We start from the raw sequence: 20,648 nt of genomic DNA on the forward strand, positions 1-20,648 counted from the left end.
TTTCGGAGGCAACACAAGCTTCCGTCTTCAGGTGGCATCTCTTGAGGAAGGCCAGCGTCTCGAGAAGCTGTGACTTCTTGTCTCGTTGTCTGTTCAAAACTGTAACAGATAGGTGGAATTCCTCCCCGTAAAGGGTTTTAATTATTAATAGAGGGTATTAATAATTAATTAATACCCTCTACAGGGAGGAAGACAGAAACGCCAGTGCCTTTCGAGCAGGGTGATCGGGCCTGGTTAGACTGTCCCTAGGTCCGGGCGGGCACGTCAGCTAAGCCGCACCGTCTCTGCAGGGTCCTGTAGAGATCGTCCAAGTTCTCCGCCCGCAAAGTGTATGCATCCTGAAGGGACGCCGGCGATGGGTGGTCCATCCGAGACGTTTAAAACCACAAAAGGAACCAACGACACAAGGGATCATTCAGGTTCAGAAAGGCCGGGTACTGGGGTGTCGTGACGAAAGCCAGGGACAAAAGCATCTTCCTCTGGAAAGTACTGCTCACGCACTCTCTTACCCTCTTCTCAGGAACGACCCCAATGAAGATCAGCAGGATGGGGGAAGCCGACAGAGTCATCCAAAAAAGCGCCAGGGAGGAGCGTCCCTGGGACGGACGTGTCATTCAACCACCCACACACACACTGGATTGCAGGGGATATGAGAGTACCTTTTGGTTGTGTATTGCATTGTGTTGAAATGTTTCCCCTTAACAGAGTAGTTAACTTTCGATTTAAAGCTTTCGTGACTGCAGGGATTCATCTTCTTGGTTCTTTCGGTTAAGTCACGTAGAAGGGAAATAATAAAATAAAAAACATAATAAAATAATTCTCACGACGTTTCGGCCACAACGCAAGCAGCCGTCCTCAGGTAAAGAACAGGTCTGACACTGTCTTCCCGACAGACCTGTTCTTCACCTGACGGCTGCTTGCATTGTGGCCGAAGCGTTGTGAGAATTGTATTATTGTTTTATTTTTATTATTTTATTATTTCCCTTCTACGTGACTTTACCGAAAGAACCAAGAAGAGTAGTTAACGTAAAGGTTAGCTTAGTTGACCATACCTGTGGTATGCAGCGGCCATTGTTGGTCATTACGCTTTCCCCACTTGCTTCGAGGGCCAATGTTATGCGTTGACCTCGAAGTTAAATGTTAAACATTCCATGTTCTCAGGGAAAATTCCCTTGTGAGATCCCACAGTCCACTTGTGTTCATGGGACTGTACAGAGAAAGTGCTAGAAGGCACGTGTCGGGATTATTAGGAAGGCGCTGTTACTCATTATTCAATAAAGAACACGCGTGGTGTAGCAGAGTGGGGTGGGGGGGGCACTATCCGATAGGAGCTGAGCTGAGCGGGTATATCAGGGGGAGTGAGGCTCACATTCGGAGCACTTGCTCGGGGACTAATCGACGACCAGCGGTGGACGACATCAGGGCCGACTGTTCGTGAACAACTTTGGTGGAAACCATCGGCGCTGACTGGTCATGAAACAACTTGGTGGAATTCTAGATTTGAAGCTTTCGTGACTGCAAGGATTCATATTCTTAGGTTTTTTTCGGTAAAGTCACGTAGGTAAAAAAAATTAAAATTAATTAAAGTAAAATAAAAATCACGACGTTTCGGAGGCAACACAAGCTTCCGTCTTCAGATGGAACAGTCACAGCACGATAGCTGTATACAGCTATCGTGCTGTGACTTACTTTTATTAATTTTAACTTGGTGGAGACCATCGGAACTGAAGAGAGCCGTACTAATTACGGGTGTCGCAGTTGTTATGCTCGGAACTCGAAATACTGTACGATAAAAATAAAGTTCCTAATTCTACAAAATGGCCGTCTCCAAGGAGCTTCTTGACACCTGTAACAGACTGTTGGGACAAGTTCAAGTTCATGTATTAGGTGTAGCCCTGTGAGCCATTCGGCTCTTGAATCGGGTGCAACCGCAACAAACAAAAACATGAACAAAAAAAATCTTAAAATGAATATGTGACTGAGTGCAAACAGAAAATCCAAGAAAAGACAGCAAAATATTGCAGAAAAAAACACCGTACAGTGAGCATCTATGAAGGTCAGCACGGCACACGAGAGGGTGGGTGGCCAACACCACGCCCGGCCGCCTTTGTTTCCCCAGTGGCGATGTTTACACAGCTCACCAGGTACTCATTTGAGGCTGAATCGACCCAGAGGAGGCCCATGACCGTTTCAGAAAATCGCCGCCAGCGTTGGCCGTGAGCGGGAATCGAACCTCGGTCGCCGGGTTTCGTAGCGCAGCGTGGCGCTAGCCGCTACTACACCACCGCTCCCCACAGCGGCGGTAGTAGCAGCAACAGGGGGAAGCAGCAGTACCAACGGTAGAGAGTCGTCACTGAAGGCCCAATGGAACAGACGTGCCTAGGGCTCGACAATAACCTTCATCCGCCCCTGTACGTACCGCCCCCTTGTTGTTGAGTTTAGTTTCAGCCAGGTGATACATCCCTGGCCTACTATGCCTGACACCAACATGCTTCTGAGACGTGAATGTACGTATACGTATAGTGTTTAGTGTAGTGTTTATGTTAAGTGTAGTGTATGGTACAGTGTTTATTGCAGTGTTTACTTAGTGTATAGTGCGGTGTTTAGTGTAGTGTTTAGTGTATAGTCTAGTGTATGGTACAGTGTTTATTGCAGTGTTTACTGTAGTGTATAGTGCAGTGTTTAGTGTAGTGTACAGTGTAGTGTTTAGTGTATAGGCTAGTGTATAGTGCAGTGCATAGTGTAGTGTATAGTGCAGTGTATGGTACAGTGTTTATTGCAGTGTTTAGTGTAGTGTTTAGTGTATAGTCTAGTGTATAGTGCAGTGCATAGTGTAGTGTATAGTGCAGTGTATGGTGCAGTGTTTATTGCAGTGTTTACTGTAGTGTATAGTGCAGTGTATAGTGTAGTGTATGGTGCAGTGTTTACTGTAGTGTATAGTGCAGTGTTTACTGTAGTGTATAGTGCAGTGTATAGTGTAGTGTATGGTGCAGTGTTTACTGTAGTGTATAGTGCAGTGTAGTGTATAGTGTAGTGTATGGTGCAGTGTTTACTGTAGTGTATAGTATAGTGTAGTGTATAGTGCAGTGTATAGTGTAGTGTATAGTGTAGTGTATGGTGCAGTGTATAGTGTAGTGTATAGTGTAGTGTATAGTGTAGTGTGTAGTGTAGTGTGTAGTGTATAGTGTAGTGTATGGTGCAGTGTTTATTGCAGTGTTTACTGTAGTGTATAGTGTAGTGCATAGTGTAGTGTATAGTGTAGTGTATCGTGTAGTGCAGTGTATAGTGCAGTGTATAGTGTAGTGTATGGTGCAGTGTATAGTGTAGTGTATAGTGTAGTGTATAGTGTAGTGTGTAGTGTAGTGTATCGTGTAGTGCAGTGTATAGTGCAGTGTATAGTGTAGTGTATGGTGCAGTGTATAGTGCAGTGTATAGTGCAGTGTATAGTGTAGTGTATGGTGCAGTGTTTACTGTAGTGTATAGTGTAGTGTATAGTGTAGTGTATAGTGTAGTGTATCGTGTAGTGCAGTGTATAGTGCAGTGTATAGTGTAGTGTATGGTGCAGTGTATAGTGTAGTGTATAGTGTAGTGTATAGTGTAGTGTGTAGTGTAGTGTGTAGTGTATAGTGTAGTGTATGGTGCAGTGTTTATTGCAGTGTTTACTGTAGTGTATAGTGTAGTGCATAGTGCAGTGTATAGTGTAGTGTGTAGTGCAGTGTATAGTAGTGTAGTGTATAGTGCAGTGTATAGTGTAGTGTATAGTGTAGTGTATAGTAGTGTAGTGTATAGTGTAGTGTATAGTGTAGTGTATAGTGCAGTGTATAGTGCAGTGTTTACTGTAGTGTATAGTGTAGTGTATAGTGTAGTGTATAGTGTAGTGTATAGTGCAGTGTATAGTGTAGTGTATAGTGTAGTGTATAGTGTAGTGTATAGTGTAGTGTATAGTGCAGTGTATAGTGTAGTGTACAGTGTAGTGTATAGTGCAGTGTATAGTGTAGTGTATAGTGTAGTGTATAGTGCAGTGTATAGTGTAGTGTATAGTGTAGTGTATAGTGTAGTGTATAGTGTAGTGTATAGTGTAGTGTATAGTGTAGTAGTGTATAGTGCAGTGTATAGTGTAGTGTATAGTGTAGTGTATAGTGTAGTGTATAGTGCAGTGTTTACTGTAGTGTATAGTGTAGTGTATAGTGTAGTGTATAGTGTAGTGTATAGTGTAGTGTATAGTGCAGTGTATAGTGTAGTGTATAGTGCAGTGTATAGTGTAGTGTATAGTGTAGTGTATAGTGCATAGTGTATATTATGTTTTATTTTTATTAAAATAAAACATAATAAAATAAAATAATTTTTATATAATTTTATTATGTTTTATTTTTATTATTTTATTACTTCCCTTCTACGTGACTTTACCGAAAGAACCAAGGAGATGAATCCCTGCAGTCACGAAAGCTTTAAATCGAAACAGGAGTTGTGTTAAGATGTTCAAACACCAAATAGAGTATAGCTTTTGCAAGGCATCATAAAGAACTGCTCGTGGTCAACATGCAAACCAACGTTGCTCTGATAATAATGCACGGATTTCGATTTAAAGCTTTCGTGACTGCAGGGATTCATCTTCTTGGTTCTTTCGGTAAAGTCGCGTAGAAGGGAAATAATAAATTTATAAAAATAAAACAATACAATAATTCATCTTCTTGGTTCTTTCGGTAAAGTCACGTAGAAGGGAAGTAATAAAATAATAAAAATAAAACATAATAAAACAATTCTCACGACGTTTCGGCCACAACGCAAGCAGCCATCCTCAGGCGAAGAATGAAACACCCCAAGCTTGGAGCGTATATTTAAGCTGGGTTAGAGGGGGGGGAGGTGGGAAGAAGAGCGCCTAAACAAAATAATTTGCATATCAAGAGGAATTCAGCATATGGAAAATGCGTAGGAGGTGGGCGGGGGGGGTTCCAAATCAATACTATGCCCGTGCATTATGCAGGATTAGCAGCATCAAAGGGGGGGGGGGAAGGGGGGGAGCATTAACAAAGGAAAGGAATGTTAATAGTATGTAGCTGTAGTTACTAAACAACCACGTAAAAAACTACAGTATAAACTGCATGACAAACTAAAGTATAAACTACATAGCATCATCAGTAAACTTACTATACTCTACAATAAGCTGAGTTACTAACAGTAAGTAATACATGAAAAATTCTACGTTGTAAAAAATTATATAATATGCTTCCATCTAAACTTTATTCTCTTACATCACACGCGTCTATACCGTACTATATACTTCCATAGGCAAAACCAACATTAAATTACATACTGTATTGCTATAAACCACCCTATACCTTATACATTTTTAATATAACACTATGTATTATTCTACCCACCCTAATGTGTATCAAAATGGTTTATTACGTCCTTCCAGTGATTGCTAAGCCAGAATCCATCTTCTCGGTTAAAATTGTCTCTGTGTTTGTAAATGTGGATCGCCTCATGTACGAATCTCTCATGATAGCCAGATGGCTTGCAGAGAACCTCTGTCTTGGAGAAGTCAATGTCATGTGAGCCCACTGAGTTGTAACAGTGATCTGCCACGGCTGAGGTGTTTGTCCTACAGTGTTTCAGGTCAGCTTTATGTTCACGGATGCGGTCCGAGACATGTCGTTTGGTTTCCCCAATGTAACTGCTACCACAGAGGCAACTTAGTTTGTAGACACCAGGGTACTGTATGTCTGGAACCACATCTTTTACAGACGGTACCAGATCACGGATTTTATGTACTGTGTTGAATCGGACCTGGATCTTGTGTTTAATCAGGATTTTGGAGATCTTTTTTGTGACCCCAGCAATGTAGGGTAAGGTGATGGTCTTGAAAGGCTCCTCAACAGGATCTTTCTTGGTGGTTGGAGTGATGGCTTTGCGGATTGTGTAGTCGGAGTAACCATTAGCCTTAAGAGCTTGGCGTACGTGTTTGAGTTCACTGGAAATGTGTTCATGGTCGGAGATGCATTGGGCTCTATGATATAGAGTCTTGATGAGAGAATTCTTCTGGGATGGATGGTGGTGGGAATCCGGTTTTAGATAAGCATCCGTGTGGGTGGCTTTCCTGTAGACAGAGTGGCTCATTGAACCATCAGGTCTCCTTTTGATTAGGACATCCAAAAAGGGTAGCTTGCCATCATTTTCGACTAATTCTCACGACGTTTCGGCCACAACGCAAACAGCCGTCCTCAGGTGAAGAACAGGTCTGCCTTTCCGACAGACCTGTTCTTCACCCGAGGACGGCTGCTTGCGTTGTGGCCGAAACGTCGTGAAAATTGTATTTATTATTACGTTTTATTTTTATTATTTTATTATTTCCCTTCTACGTGACGACTTTACCGAAAGAACCAAGAAAATGCACGGATTGTCTTCGAAACGGATTGGCCTACACCAGATACAGCAGCAGCAGCAACTTTGTTCTCTATGGACCAGTCTCACCAGCAGTGTCAGACGAGAGAACGACGCCAACATGTGAACAGTACAAGGACAATGCCACGCGTATCGGAGCGTTTATAACTCGGGGTGAGCAGTTATATCATGGGATGGCTTTTTTTCATGAAAGTATGAAAGCTAAGAATAGGTTTTACTCTTTCTATCAATAAAACAGGAGTTGTGTTAAGATGTTCAAACAGCAAATAGATACGAGACGAGGCCGATAAAGAAGGCTGCTCCTGCTGCCTCTGGTGTAGGCCAATCAGTTTAAAAGACAATGCAACATAGATTATTATCAGAGCAATGTTGTTTTTCTTCTTGGTTCTTTCGGTAAAGTCACGTAGAAGGGAAATAATAAAATAATAAAAATATTTAACAAATATTTTAATTATGTTTTATTTAATAATATTTAATAATAAATAAAACAATAAAAATATTTTAAAAATATTTTATTTTACAAATATTTTATTTGTAAAATATTTTATTTGTAAAATATTTTATTATGATTTAAAGCTTTCGTGACTGCAGAGATTCATCTTCTTGGTTCTTTCGGTAAAGTCACGTAGAAGCGAAATAATACAATTATAAAAAAAATTAAACATAATAAAATATTTGTAAAATATTTGTATTGTTTTATTTATTATTCAATATATATATTTTTAGAAATTTATATTTTTTAAATATTTGTATTGTTTTATTTATTATTAAATAAAACATAATAAAAAATATTTTCTTAAAAATATTTTTATTATGTTTTATTTTTATTATTTAATTATTTCCCTTCTACGTGACTTTACCGAAAGAACCAAGAAGATGAATCCCTGCAGTCACGAAAGCTTTACATCGAAATTTAGAGAAATGTTTGTTTGCTTGGTCACTACAAGTACCGTGTGGCTAATGTAGTAACTTGATTTCTTGCAAAAGGTATTACCTATTTGGTGTTTGAACATATTAATACCATAATAGGTTTTTTAGCCTTTAATAGGCAACGAAACTGACACATTTTTACAAGGGATCATGTTTTGCATTAACCCCAATACCTGCGGACAAAATGCTAAGAAAAACAGCACTCTGATAATGTATGCACTGTCCTTGAAAGTGATATTAATACCAGAGGTGGGACAAAGTCGCAAGTCATCAAATTCATGACTCGAGTCTGACTCGAGTCCAAGTCACATGACTCGAGTCCACATCTCATAGGTGGGACAAAGTCATTGTTATGCAAGTCCAAGTCGAGTCGCAAGTCATCAAATTCATGACTCGAGTCTGACTCGAGTCCAAGTCACATGACTCGAGTCCACATCTCATAGGTGGGACAAAGTCATTGTTATGCAAGTCCAAGTCGAGTCGCAAGTCATCAAATTCATGACTCGAGTCTGACTCGAGTCCAAGTCACATGACTCGAGTCCACACCTCTGATTAATACCCCCTGTTTTCTTGCCAGAAAGGATATATTAGCTATTTTTTTTGGTCTTTTATATCTGTTGTAGTGTAGACCGTGTGGTATTATTATCGTGATGCGGGGAAAAAATACCGGAGGACCCGGAGGAAAAAATCCATGCGACCACGGGGAGAGAGAGACACAGACTCCAAATATACAGCAGCAGAAGGCGTCAAGGTTGGTAACGAAGCCACGCCCTCCTGTGTACCAGGCGAGGTAGTCAACATCTCCATGGGTGAAGAGAGAGAGACGCAGACTCCAAATATACAGCAGCAGGCGTCAAGGTTGGTAACGAAGCCACGACCTCCTGCGTACCAGGCGAGGTAGTCAACATCTCCACAGGGAGATAGAGAGAGACACCGCAAACTCCAAATCTACAGCAGCAAGCATCGTCAGGGTCGTGATCGAACCCACGACCTCCTGTATACCAGGCGAGGTAGTTAACATCTCCTAGCCACCGTGATCATGATGAGAGAGAGAGAGAGAGACGCAGACTCCAAATATACAGCAGCAGCAGGCGTTGTCAGGGTTTGGGATCGAACCCACGACCTCCTGCGTACCAGGCGAGGTAGTTAACATCTCCTAGCCACCGTGATCATGATGAGAGAGAGAGAGAGACGCAGACTCCAAATATACAGCAGCAGCAGGCGTTGTCAGGGTTTGGGATCGAACCCACGACCTCCTGCGTACCAGGCGCGGTAGTTAACATCTCCTAGCCACCGTGATCATGATGAGAGAGAGAGATGCAGACTCCAAATATACAGCAGCAGGCGTCGTCAGAGTCGGGAGCGAACCCATTGGGTGACGTCACCACGCACGTGCTGGGTGACTTGTCTACCGGGTGACGTCACCTCACATACCTGTGTGAGTCACCATGCCCCGGGCACCACCTCGCCCCTGCCCAGGTGACGGCCTATTAGTGACGAGAGGGGCGTCACCCAGCCACTAGCCAATAGTTGTTCTAGGAGCAGCAGCTAGAAGTAGCTGCAGCAGAAGCTGCGGCTGCAGCAGTATCATCATCATCAGCAGCAGTATCAGCCTCATCAACAGTATTATCATCAGCAGTATCATCATCATCAGCATCATCAACAGTATTATCATCAGCAGTATCATCATCAGTATCCTTGGCAGCAGCGTCATCATCATCGTCAGCGGCAGTATCATCATCAGCAGCAGTGTCAGCATCATCAGTAGCTGCAGAGACATCCATGACAACACCATCGCTCTAACACTAAAACGCCGATCGTCACCACCACCACCACCATCATCATCAACCATGAAGCGACATTTCAGCGTTGTAGGTGATGCAGGAGGAGGTGGTGGTGGTGGTCAAACGGTGGCAGATCGGAGACGCATCACCAGGTGAGGCCGCAGTGAGATCTGGTGTTGGGCATGATGATGTAACACTATGTAACACATTTCGATTTAAAGCTTCTTTCGTGACTGCAGGGATTCATCTTCTTGGTTCTTTCGGTAAAGTCACGTAGAAGGGAAATAATAAAAGAATAAAAATGAAACATAATAAAAAAATATAATAATATAATAAAATACTATAATATAATAATTTTTATTTTTTTATTTTTTTTATTTTATTATTTCCCTTCTACGTGACTTTACCGAAAGAACCAAGAAGACTATGTAACACAATTTTTGTTGCTGGGTAGTAAGTGTTACTTCGTAATTGCGTATGCCTAAAAAGTATAAATACATGTTAATTTTGATTCGTATGTTGTTGTTTTTTCTGACTTTATGTGAACGAAAAGACACAAATACGCCCGTTTTATCATTGTAAATAGGTAAATTGCTAAATATGACTGCCAAAAAAGCAAAGTTTGTGCGGAGTAATAGCCACTTTCTCTACTTTTTAGGCATAAGCAATTAGGAAATAACACTTACTACCCAGGAACAAAAATTGTGTTACATAGTACACTTTGGTTAATTTGGTAAAGTCACGTAGGTAGAAAGAATAATGAATCAGGCCTGTTTAAGCACTTTCCCTTCTGAATGTCTCACCCTATGACGATCGCTTGTGTTGCGATCGAAACGGTGCGATCTATTATTTTTTCGACCTACGTGACTTTACCGAAAGATTCTAGATTTGAAGCTTTCGTGACTGCAAGGATTCATATTCTTAGGTTTTGTCGGTAAAGTCACGTAGGTAAAAAATTAAAATTAATAATATCAAGTAAATTATACAGCAAGCGTGCTGTGACGGTTCCACCTGAAGATGGAAGCTTGTGTTGCCTCCGAAACGTCGTGATTTTTATTTTACTTTTATTAAATTTAAATTTTTTACCTACGTGACTTTACCGAAAGAACCAAAGAGTATGGATTCCTGCAGTCACAAAAGCTTCAAATCCAGATTGTGTTGGTGTGGGATTATCTCTGAAGTTGTCCATTAGGTTGTGTGTTGGTGTGAGGTGGGTTTTTTTTTTGCTTTTATTATTTTCAATTTATTTTTATTTAAAATTTGTATTTTTTTATTTTATTTTTATTTTCTATCTACATGACTTTACCGAAATAACCAAGAATATGTAAATTGTTATTCATATTTAGTTTTTTTCTGACTTTATGTGAACGAAAAAACCGTTTTCTCATTGAAAATATGCAAATTTTAAAATATATCTGTCCTGGTCACAAAAGCAAAGTTTGAGGGGAATAATATAAATGTTCTGTACTGTTGAGGCAGAAGCAATTGGACAATAACACTACCCAGGAACAAAAACATTACATTTGTTACATAGCGTAATAATTCCATGTATGTTCTTGGTTCTTTCGGTAAAGTCACGTAGAATGGAAATAATAAAATAATATTAATATAAAACAATACAAATTCTCACGACGTTTCGACTGCAACACAAGCAATCATCATCAGGTGTGAAAACCACAGCAAGAAAATTTGGTTGTGTGAGTGAGTGTTTGATGTGTGAGTGAGTCAGTGTATGATGAGTGAATGGGTCAGTGGTTGTGTGAGTCAGTGGTAGTGTGAGTGAGTGTATGATGTGTGAGTGAGTCAGTGTAAGATGAGTGAATGTGTGAGTGAGTGTATGATGAGTGAGTCCGTGTATGATGTGTAAGTGAGTCAGTGTATGATGAGTGAATGGGTCAGTGGTTGTGTGAGTGAGTGTATGCTGTGTGAGTGAGTCAGTGGTAGTGTGAGTGAGTGTATGATGTGTGAGTGAGTGTATGATTTGTGAGTGAGTCTATGATGAGTGAATCAGTGTATAATGAGTGAATGGGTCAGTGGTTGTGTGAGTGAGTGTATGATGAGTGAATGGGTCAGTGGTTGTGTGAGTGAGTGTATGTGTGAGTGAGTGTATGATGTGTGAGTGAGTCAGCGTATGATGAGTGAGTCCGTGTATGATGTGTGAGTGAGTCAGTGTATGATGAGTGAATGGGTCAGTGGTTGTGTGAGTGAGTCAATGAACAATATTGGTCGCGAAAGCCTACGTGTTAAACTGAGTGAGTCAAACAACAACAACCACAAGACAACTTCGATTAATTAAGGCCATCAGTCTAACTCCGTACTACAACAAACAAACATGGCCAAACCAAAAAACTATGCTGTGTGAGTGAGTGTATGATGTGTGAGTGAGTCAGCGTATGATGAGTGAGTCTATGATGAGTGAATCAGTGTATGATGAGTGAATGGGTCAGTGGTTGTGTGAGTGAGTGTATGATGAGTGAATGGGTCAGTGGTTGTGTGAGTGAGTGATGAGTGAATGGGTCAGTGGTTGTGTGAGTGAGTGTATGTGTGAGTGAGTGTATGATGTGTGAGTGAGTCAGCGTATGATGAGTGAGTCCGTGTATGATGTGTGAGTGAGTCAGTGTATGATGAGTGAATGGGTCAGTGGTTGTGTGAGTGAGTCAAACAACAACAACCACAAGAAAAACTTCGATTAAAGCCATCAGTCTAACTCCGTACTACAACAAACAAACATGGCCAAACCAAAAAATGTTTTCGAAATCACCAAAATAAAGCCATAAAAGCAATGAAACAGTGATCATAGGAACTATGACCGAATTTTCACAATAAGCGACATAAAAACATGTACTACCAACAACCCTGCAGCCATAGCTGGCTGCATTAGTCACTCCACAACAGCAGGAGCATCAGTCGAAGTAAACCCCACAACCCAAGGTTTAAGTCACGTACTAACGTGATCTAAACCCTCCGTTATGGATAATATTGGTCACCAAAGCCTACGACTACTTGCGTGTTAAACAGCGAGAGAATTTCGATGTAAAGCTTTCGTGACTGCAGGGATTCGTCTTCTTGGTTCTTACGGTAAAGTCGTCACGTAGAAGGGAAGTAATAAAATAATAAAAATAAAAAAAAAATAAAAAATTCTCACGACGTTTCGGCCACAACGCAAGCAGCCGTCCTCAGGTGGAGAACAGGTCTGTCGAGAAGACAAAGTCTGAATGTGAGAGAATGCATAGTGGAAAGCGCTACAGTACTTTGAAGTTCACGCACGTGTATGATTTTTTTTCTTCTTCCTGGTTTTAGCAAAAGAATGAGCGGAGGCGATGCCAGGAGGTTGCAGGACGCTTTGATACCGCTGGCATCCTCCGTACATCGGCCGTCTCTCCTGGTGAGTGCTGATGATGTTCTTGAAGGTCTAGAGAACTGTGGTGAGTGATGTGAATTCTAGTGGTTTTCTAGATACATGACACTATACATTACACTATATACTATTCTACACTGCACTGTACACTACACCATTCTACACTACGCTACACGATACACAACACGATGTACTACACTATATACTACTATACACTACTATACACTATGTTATATACTACGCTATACACTACGCTAGTATACACTACACTATTATACACTACGTTATAGACTACACTATGATACACTATCCTGTTATACACTAGGCTATACACTACACTATACACTACACTATACACTACACTATACACTACACTATACACTACTATACACTACACTATACACTACTAAGACAGTGACCACTACTTGAGCATATTGGCACTACATGACAGAGAGGAAAGTGGAAACAGCGACTGACGAACTGTAGTAGTGGATGCAACCTACTAGGGGTTATCTGCGCATGGATCGTGATAATCACGATGGTATCTCCATGTATATGGGAGCATGTGGTGGGTGGTTGTTGGTGGTGGTGGTGCTTGTGTCAAGTGGGGAGCGGTGGTGTAGCGGTTAGTATGCTGCGCTACGAACCCGGCGACCCAAGTTCGATTCCCGCTCGGACATCAGTGACGATCTCTTGAACCGGTCCTGGGCCTCATCCCCTAGGTCGACTCGGCCTCAAATGAATACCTGGTGCGGTGATGTGTAGTAAACATCGCCACTGGGGAGACAAATGTGACCGGGCGTGGTACTGGTCACCCATTGCCTCGTGTGCCACAGTGCCGGCAGCCTTCATAGGTGCTGCTTATCGCTAACAACACTTGCCCGCAACAGTCTGTTACAGGCTACATGGGGAACCTTTGTCTTTGGTGCTTGTGTCAGGTATGGTTGGTGTTGATCGGCTCTGTTATGGCGGAGTCTCGCTGCGACTGGTCTACTCAGTACGTGTCCAACAACACCTGCTGTGAAAAGTGTCTCCCAGGTGAGTGCACCAAGCGTGTGTGTGTGTAGTGGTTAGTGCTACGCTGCGCTACGAACCCAGGTGAATGCACCAAGCGTGTGTGTGTGTGTAGTGGTTAGTGCTACACTGCGCTACGAACCCAGGTGAGTGCACCAAGTGTGTGTGTGTGTAGTGGTTAGTGCTACGCTGCGCTACGAACCCAGGTGAGTGCACCAAGCGTGTGTGTGTGTAGTGGTTAGTGCTACACTGCGCTACGAAACCAGGTGAGTGCACCAAGTGTGTGTGTGTGTGTAGTGGTTAGTGCTACGCTGCGCTACGAACCCAGGTGAGTGCACCAAGTGTGTGTGTGTGTAGTGGTTAGTGCTACGCTGCGCTACGAACCCAGGTGAGTGCACCAAGTGTGTGTGTGTGTGTAGTGGTTAGTGCTACGCTGCGCTACGAACCCAGGTGAGTGCACCAAGTGTGTGTGTGTGTGTAGTGGTTAGTGCTACGCTGCGCTACGAACCCGTCAGAGACCCGAGTTCAATTCCCGTTCACGGTTGATACCAAAACACCGGTGATAGCGATTGTCCTGGTGCTCCCCCTAGGTCGACTAAGCCTCTGAGTGCCTGGTGCGGTGTGTAAACATCGCCACAAAGGAAGACTAAGGCGGCCAGGTGTGGTGTTGGTCACCCACCCCCTCGTGTGCCGTGTCGGCCTTCATAGGTGCTACTCACTAATAGCCCCAACAGTCTGTTTCTGGCTACACGGAGGATCCTTGTCTTTTGATTTGTATAAACGCAGCCTTGCCCACCTGAGGAGCTCACCGATGGGACTGTCCAGATTTTTCAAGGATTTGTGAGCTCCTCACACAATCCAGCCTGCAGGTTAAACCCTCCTCCACAGAGGCCGATCTTGACACCGCTGGTACCAGTCATCGGCAAGTCCACTCAGCTCCACGTCCTCCTGTACCACATCACTCCATCTCTTCTCTAGCCCGTGCCGCGCCCGTTTAACCCCCTCGATCCGGCCGAACAAAAGCTGTTTAGGCATGCGGTGGCTGGGCATGCGGCTACATGACCCAGCCAACGCAGCCTTGCCTGCCGGAGGAGCTCACCAATGGGACTGTCCAGATTTTTCAAGGATTTGTGAGCTCCTCGCACAATCCCAGCCTGCAGGTTAAACTCAGGATGGATCGTAGGCAGGGCCAGCCGAAATGTTTCTAACCGGCGAAGATGCTCCATTAGTGGTGGGTCCACGTTTCGTAAGCGTAGATAAGGGAGGGCATGACCATGGCCGAGAAGACCCGATGCTTCATGTGGAGTGACAGGCCAGATAGCTTCCATACAGCATTACGCAGCCGACGAAAATAGAATACAACTCGACTGATTTAGAGTGAGACCTCTACTCCCAAACCGGATCTAAACTATAAACTGAACTTAAATTTCTATTTAAAGCTTTCGTGACTGCAGGGATTCATCTTCTTGGTTGTTTCGGTAAAGTCACGCAGAAGGGAAATAATAAAATAATAAAAATAAAACATAATAAAATAATTCTCACGACGTTTCGGCCACAACGCAAGCAGCCGTCCTCAGGTGAAGAACAGGTCTGTCGGAAAGACAGCATCTGAATGGGGATCACCAAGCTTGGCAGCGTATATTTAAGCTGGGTTGGAGGGGGAAGGGGCGCCTTGACAAAGGAATTTACATATCAACAGAGGAATTTAGCATATTTATGGGAAATGCAGATATGGGATTAGTCACTACTTGTGACATGCGTAGGAGGTGGGGGGGGTTTCAAAGTCATATTATGCCCGTGCATTATGCAGTATGCAGGATTAGCAGCATCAAAGGGAGGGAGTAGGGTTAGCAGTAATAGAGGGAAGGAATTTTATTAGTAAGGCCCACTGAGCTATGTAGCTCTTTTTCAGAAGTGACTTGGCCGGCACAAATGACAGCTCGAGGAAGTGGCTTATCATGACGTGGACATGTTTAGCAGCCAAATACACTAAATGCGCGATGTTGATAATAAATGTGTAGAGAAAAACCGGAGGACCCGGAGAAAAAAGTCCACGCGACCACGGGAAGACAGAGAGAGATGCAAACTCCAAATATAGGTGTCAGGTTTGAGATCGAACCAACGACCTCCTGCATACCAGGCGAGGGAGTTAACATCTAGCTCCCGGCAATACGAATCGTGTTGTGTTAATTGCTGGTATTTAGAGAGAGAGAGAGAGACGGGTGAATGTGTTTCGTCACCAGGGCTGGAGGGGCTGGCTTGCTGACTGGGTGGTCAGCGGAAATGCTTGCATCGGCTGAGAGTGTCCGGGCTACAGTAGAAACGGTGCCTAGGGCCTACGAAAACTTAAAGGGCCTTTTTTTGTTTGTATGCTAAGAAAATATAACCAAGATATCTTGCTTGAATTGATGTATTTTTATACATATATAGCAAGGATAGGCACAGTGTTTCCAATCAAATCTGCTTATCTACGGCACACAGCCATGTGCTCCCCCATCGAACGAGGGCACAGACTCAATAATTGGCATGTCGGCAGCACGTTGCAATAAACTGTTTAGATAACTCAACAAACCCCCCTGGTGACTTCCTAGGCTCCGATACACCTATCGGAGAAGGGGGAGTGCTTAAAATGCCCTCGTGAACGCCCTTAAGAATCAATGTCCACCAGAGGAGAGATGGAGGAGAAGGGGCTGGATCTTTGGTGGTGGTCAGCTTTTCTCCCTGTCCCTTAGGTTCCTGTGTGGTGCTGGTTCTTTTGTTTATTTCAGGGCAGCTCAGGGTGAGCCCGTGCAACGCCACATCTCCCACTGTTTGCGAGCCCTGCCCAGGGGACTCCTACAGCCCTGTGCACAGCAGCGTCCACAAGTGCATGCCCTGCAAGCGGTGCAACAAAGGTAACGCCATCGGTTGCTACGTCGGCGTTTCTGCCTCGTAACGTCGCGTTGGGGTACTGCCGCAAGGGATTCATCTTCTTGGTTCTTTCGGTAAAGTCACGTAGAAGGGAAATAATAAAATAATAAAAATAAAACATCATAAAATACAATTCTCACGACGTTTCGGCCACAACGCAAGCAGCCGTCCTCAGGTGAAGAACAGGTCCATTCAGACGCTGTCTTTCCGACAGACCTGTTCTTCACCTGAGGACGGCTGCTTGCGTTGTGGCCAAAACGTTGTGAGAATTGTATTTTATTATTTCCCTTCTACGTGACTTTACCGAAAGAACCAAGAAGATCTGACCGTACTCTTTGGTTCTTTCGGTAAAGTCACGTAGGTGAAAATAAAAATAAAATAAAAATAACTACATTAAATCACGACGTTTCGAAAGCAACATGGAGGGGTCCATCTGGAAGCCCCAGGAACCTGCAAGAAGGTTCCAGAAGGGGGCGTTGCCAGGGCCGGAGCAATGGCCACGCCGGGAGCATAAAAGAGCGCCCTGGGCGAGAGCTCGGGGCTGTCGCTGGAAGTGGATCCCCTCCGCACCGTGCTGTTGTCTCGCCACCATCGTCGCCGCCGTCTTCACCATCACTGGGCGCCGCTAGCTAGACAGCCTGCCGACGATAGACGGTTGTGTGTGTAACATATATAGTGTACATCCACGTAGGGCGGGTATAGTCCCCATTGTGTGTAAGGGGCCGTCCATAAATGACGTCACGCACCTGGGGGGGGGGGGGTCAGACATTCGTGACGATGTGTGACGAGGGAAAAAAAAAGGTGTCAGTTTTGTTGCCAGATAGCAGAGGTGGGACAAAGTCATTGTTATGCAAGTCCAAGTCGAGTCGCAAGTCATCAAATTCATGACTCGAGTCTGACTCGAGTCCAAGTCACATGACTCGAGTCCACACCTCTGCCAGATAGAGGGGTAAAAAACCAATTATCATATTTTTTACTGGCAAATGAGGTTCCAATGGTGAGGGGGGGGGTTGAGAAACGTGACGTCACATCAAAATGTGCAACTTTAAATAAATATAGACAACACGTTCTACTTATTTAAATTGACTTTTTAATAAATGTTTTCTCCTACAACATCAGAGTGCAGCGCCACATGAAATTCGCACTACAATGACAATAGTTTAAAGCGATTTGAAGCATGTTTTTTTTTTTGGGGGGGGGGGCAGAGCTTTGTGACGTCATATTTGAGAGGGGGGGGGTCAGACATTTGTGACGATGTGTGACGAGGGGGGGGGGGTGGTTGAGAAATGTGACGTCACATCAAAATGCGCAACTTTAAATAAATATAGACAACACGTTCTACTTATTTAAATTGACTTTTGTAATGAATGTTTTCTCCTACAACATCAGAGCACAGCGCCACATTAAATACGCACTACAATGACAATAGTTTAAAGCGATTTGATGGACGGCCCCTAAGAATAAGAGGTGTCTCCCACCACTATTGTCTCTGAACTGCGTCACTACATTAGCGACGAATTGGCCCATTTTCGTTTACGTGACAAACTCCTTACTAATTGGCCGTGTCGAGTGGTGGCGGGTTTAATGACGCATTTGTATTTACGCGATCTAACGCTGGGATGTTTGTGCCGAATCCTCCTTCCAGCTTACAAGCAGGTCGTGACTGGACCGTGCTCGCCGACGATAAACACACGGTACGTCGATTAGCGCACACACACACACATACACACTCGCATGCACGCGCACACACATGCATACACGCTTGCGCACGCACACACTCGCATACGCACGCTCACATACACTCGCATGCACACACACGCACGCTCACACAAAGACAAAGATCCCCCATATAGCCTTAACAGACTGTAGGGGCAAGTGCTGTTAACGAGCACCTATGAAGGCCGCAACGGTACACGAGGGGTGGGTGGCCAGCACCACGCTCGACCGCTTTTGTCTCCCCAGTGGCAATGTTTACACACCGCACCAGGTACTCATTTGAGGCTGAGTCGACCTAGGGGAGGCCCGGGACCGGTTCAGATAATCGTCACCGGTGTTGGCCGTGAGCGGGAATCGAACCCGGGTCGCCAGGTTCATAGCGCAGCGCGTTAACCGCTACTACACTACCGCTCCTCACACACAAACACGCTCACACACACGCACGCAGGAACACTCGCATACACACATATATACGCACACGCGTGCGCACAAGCATAAACGCACACGCACACATGCACGCACACATGCACGCACACAAAGACAAAGCTCACCCCCCCCCCCCCATGTAGCCTGCAACAAACTGTTGGGCAAGTGCTGTGAGCGAGTAGCAGCAGCGCCTATGACGGCCGGCACTGTGGCAACACGAGGGGGTGGGTGGCCAGCAGCACCCTGCATACCCACCCGCCTTTGTCTCCTCCACGTGACGATATTGACGTATAGCACCAGATACTCGTTTCAAGCGGAGTCGACCTCGGGGAGGAGGCCCAGGACCGGTTGTTCAGACAATCGCTATCACTGTTGGTGTTCATCTTCTTGGTTCTTTCGGTAAAGTCACGTAGAATGGAAATAATAAAATAATAAAAATAAAACATGATTAAATAGTTCTCACGACGTTTCGGCCACAACGCAAGCAGCCGTCCTCAGGTGAAGAACATGTCTGTCGGGGAGACAGCGTCTGACAGAGTCAGACTCTGTCTTCTCGACTTTACCGAAAGAACCAAGAAGATGAATCCCTGCAGTCACGAAAGCTTTAAATCGAAACTGCTGGTGTTGGCGGCCGTGCGTGGGATTCGAACTCTGGTCTCTTGCGGGTTTGTAGTGCGGCGCAGCGCGCTAACCGCTGCGCCACCACTCCTCGAGTCACACCTGGACGCACGGACACACGCATAGTCTACACACACCCCCTGGAAGCGCCCGTCGCATGCTTCCGTCGACACTACTATAAGACAAAGATCCCCCTCCCATATAGCCTTTAACACTATCAAAACTCTTACATGCACGCGTGCACGCACCTATGACAGGGAGGAGGGTCTCGCGGAAAATTAAAACATCACGGACAATCCAAAAATATAACCATTTTCTGCGGAATTCTCTATGCCAAAAACCACAAATGTAGGCATAAGTGACGTCTTCCAATGTACGTAGACAATATCCAGTTCCTGATTTGTTTTAAGTTAAAGTGACAAACTTCCATTCCTCTGCCATCGAACAGTTTCGTGAATCAAAACTCACGAAACAAATCGCTCCAAACGAAAGCGCAGCTGGCGATTTCGATTGACTCGATTTAGAAGGAATGATTATTGATCGGCCAGGAAATTGTTATCGGTGATGATAACACTTTCCTGGCTCCCGCCCGGGCAGCATAAGACTCGGCCCACTGAGTGGATGGCAGCCAGAGGTCGCAACCGGGTACTCGATACCCGTACCCTACCCGATACCCGGCTACCCGTACCCGGCCAGGTACGGGTAGCCGGGTATCGGGTAGGGTACGGGTACCCGTTTTCGACCCTGGTGTGGCCGGGTACGGGTACGGGTAAGGAATCAAAACCCGTTTGCGACCTCTGATGACAGCAGAGCCACAGTCAATCAGACGTCAATCAAACTCTGCCCCACCGTTGTAAAGATATGGCAACTACTGTACTGTAGGCGGCGATCGCGTGGATTTCGTATTAACCGGAGCGTGTGTGACTTGTAACGGACATTTCCAAGAATCGCACAATGTGTAACTGTCTTTAGATTATGAATTTGGGCTTAAAGTTAAATCCATGCTTTGTTCATTCATAATGTCAAAATATCAGGTGCTTGCAGTTAATCCACAAATCGGATGAACAGCAAATGCGGATAATCGAGAGTCAACTGTATATACCACACACACACCACCGTTGTACCGCCAATTCGTTTAGATGCAGGTTACGGCTGAGTCAGATAATCATCTTGTTTTGGTGACTTTGTAGGCACCGCATAGTAAACATCGCCACTGCGGAGACGAAGGCCGTGGGGCGTGCGTGTGGTGCTCGCCACCCACAACCCTCTGTGTGTGCTGCACTGGCGGCCTTCAGAAGTGGTTCTGCTGCTCGCTACTAAGAGCCACTTGCCCCAACAGTCTATTACAGGCTACATGCTCTGAACATCCCACATTGGTGATGACGACGACGACGATGACGATGATGATGGTGATAAATTCGAGCGCGATGGTGCAATCTGGCTGACAGGTGCGGCTGTGGGGAGGGCACCTACAAGGTTTTGTTCAC

The sequence above is a fragment of the Lampetra fluviatilis genome, chromosome 55, assembly GCF_964198595.1.
Source record: "Lampetra fluviatilis chromosome 55, kcLamFluv1.1, whole genome shotgun sequence".
Taxonomy (NCBI): Eukaryota; Metazoa; Chordata; class Hyperoartia; order Petromyzontiformes; family Petromyzontidae; genus Lampetra; species Lampetra fluviatilis.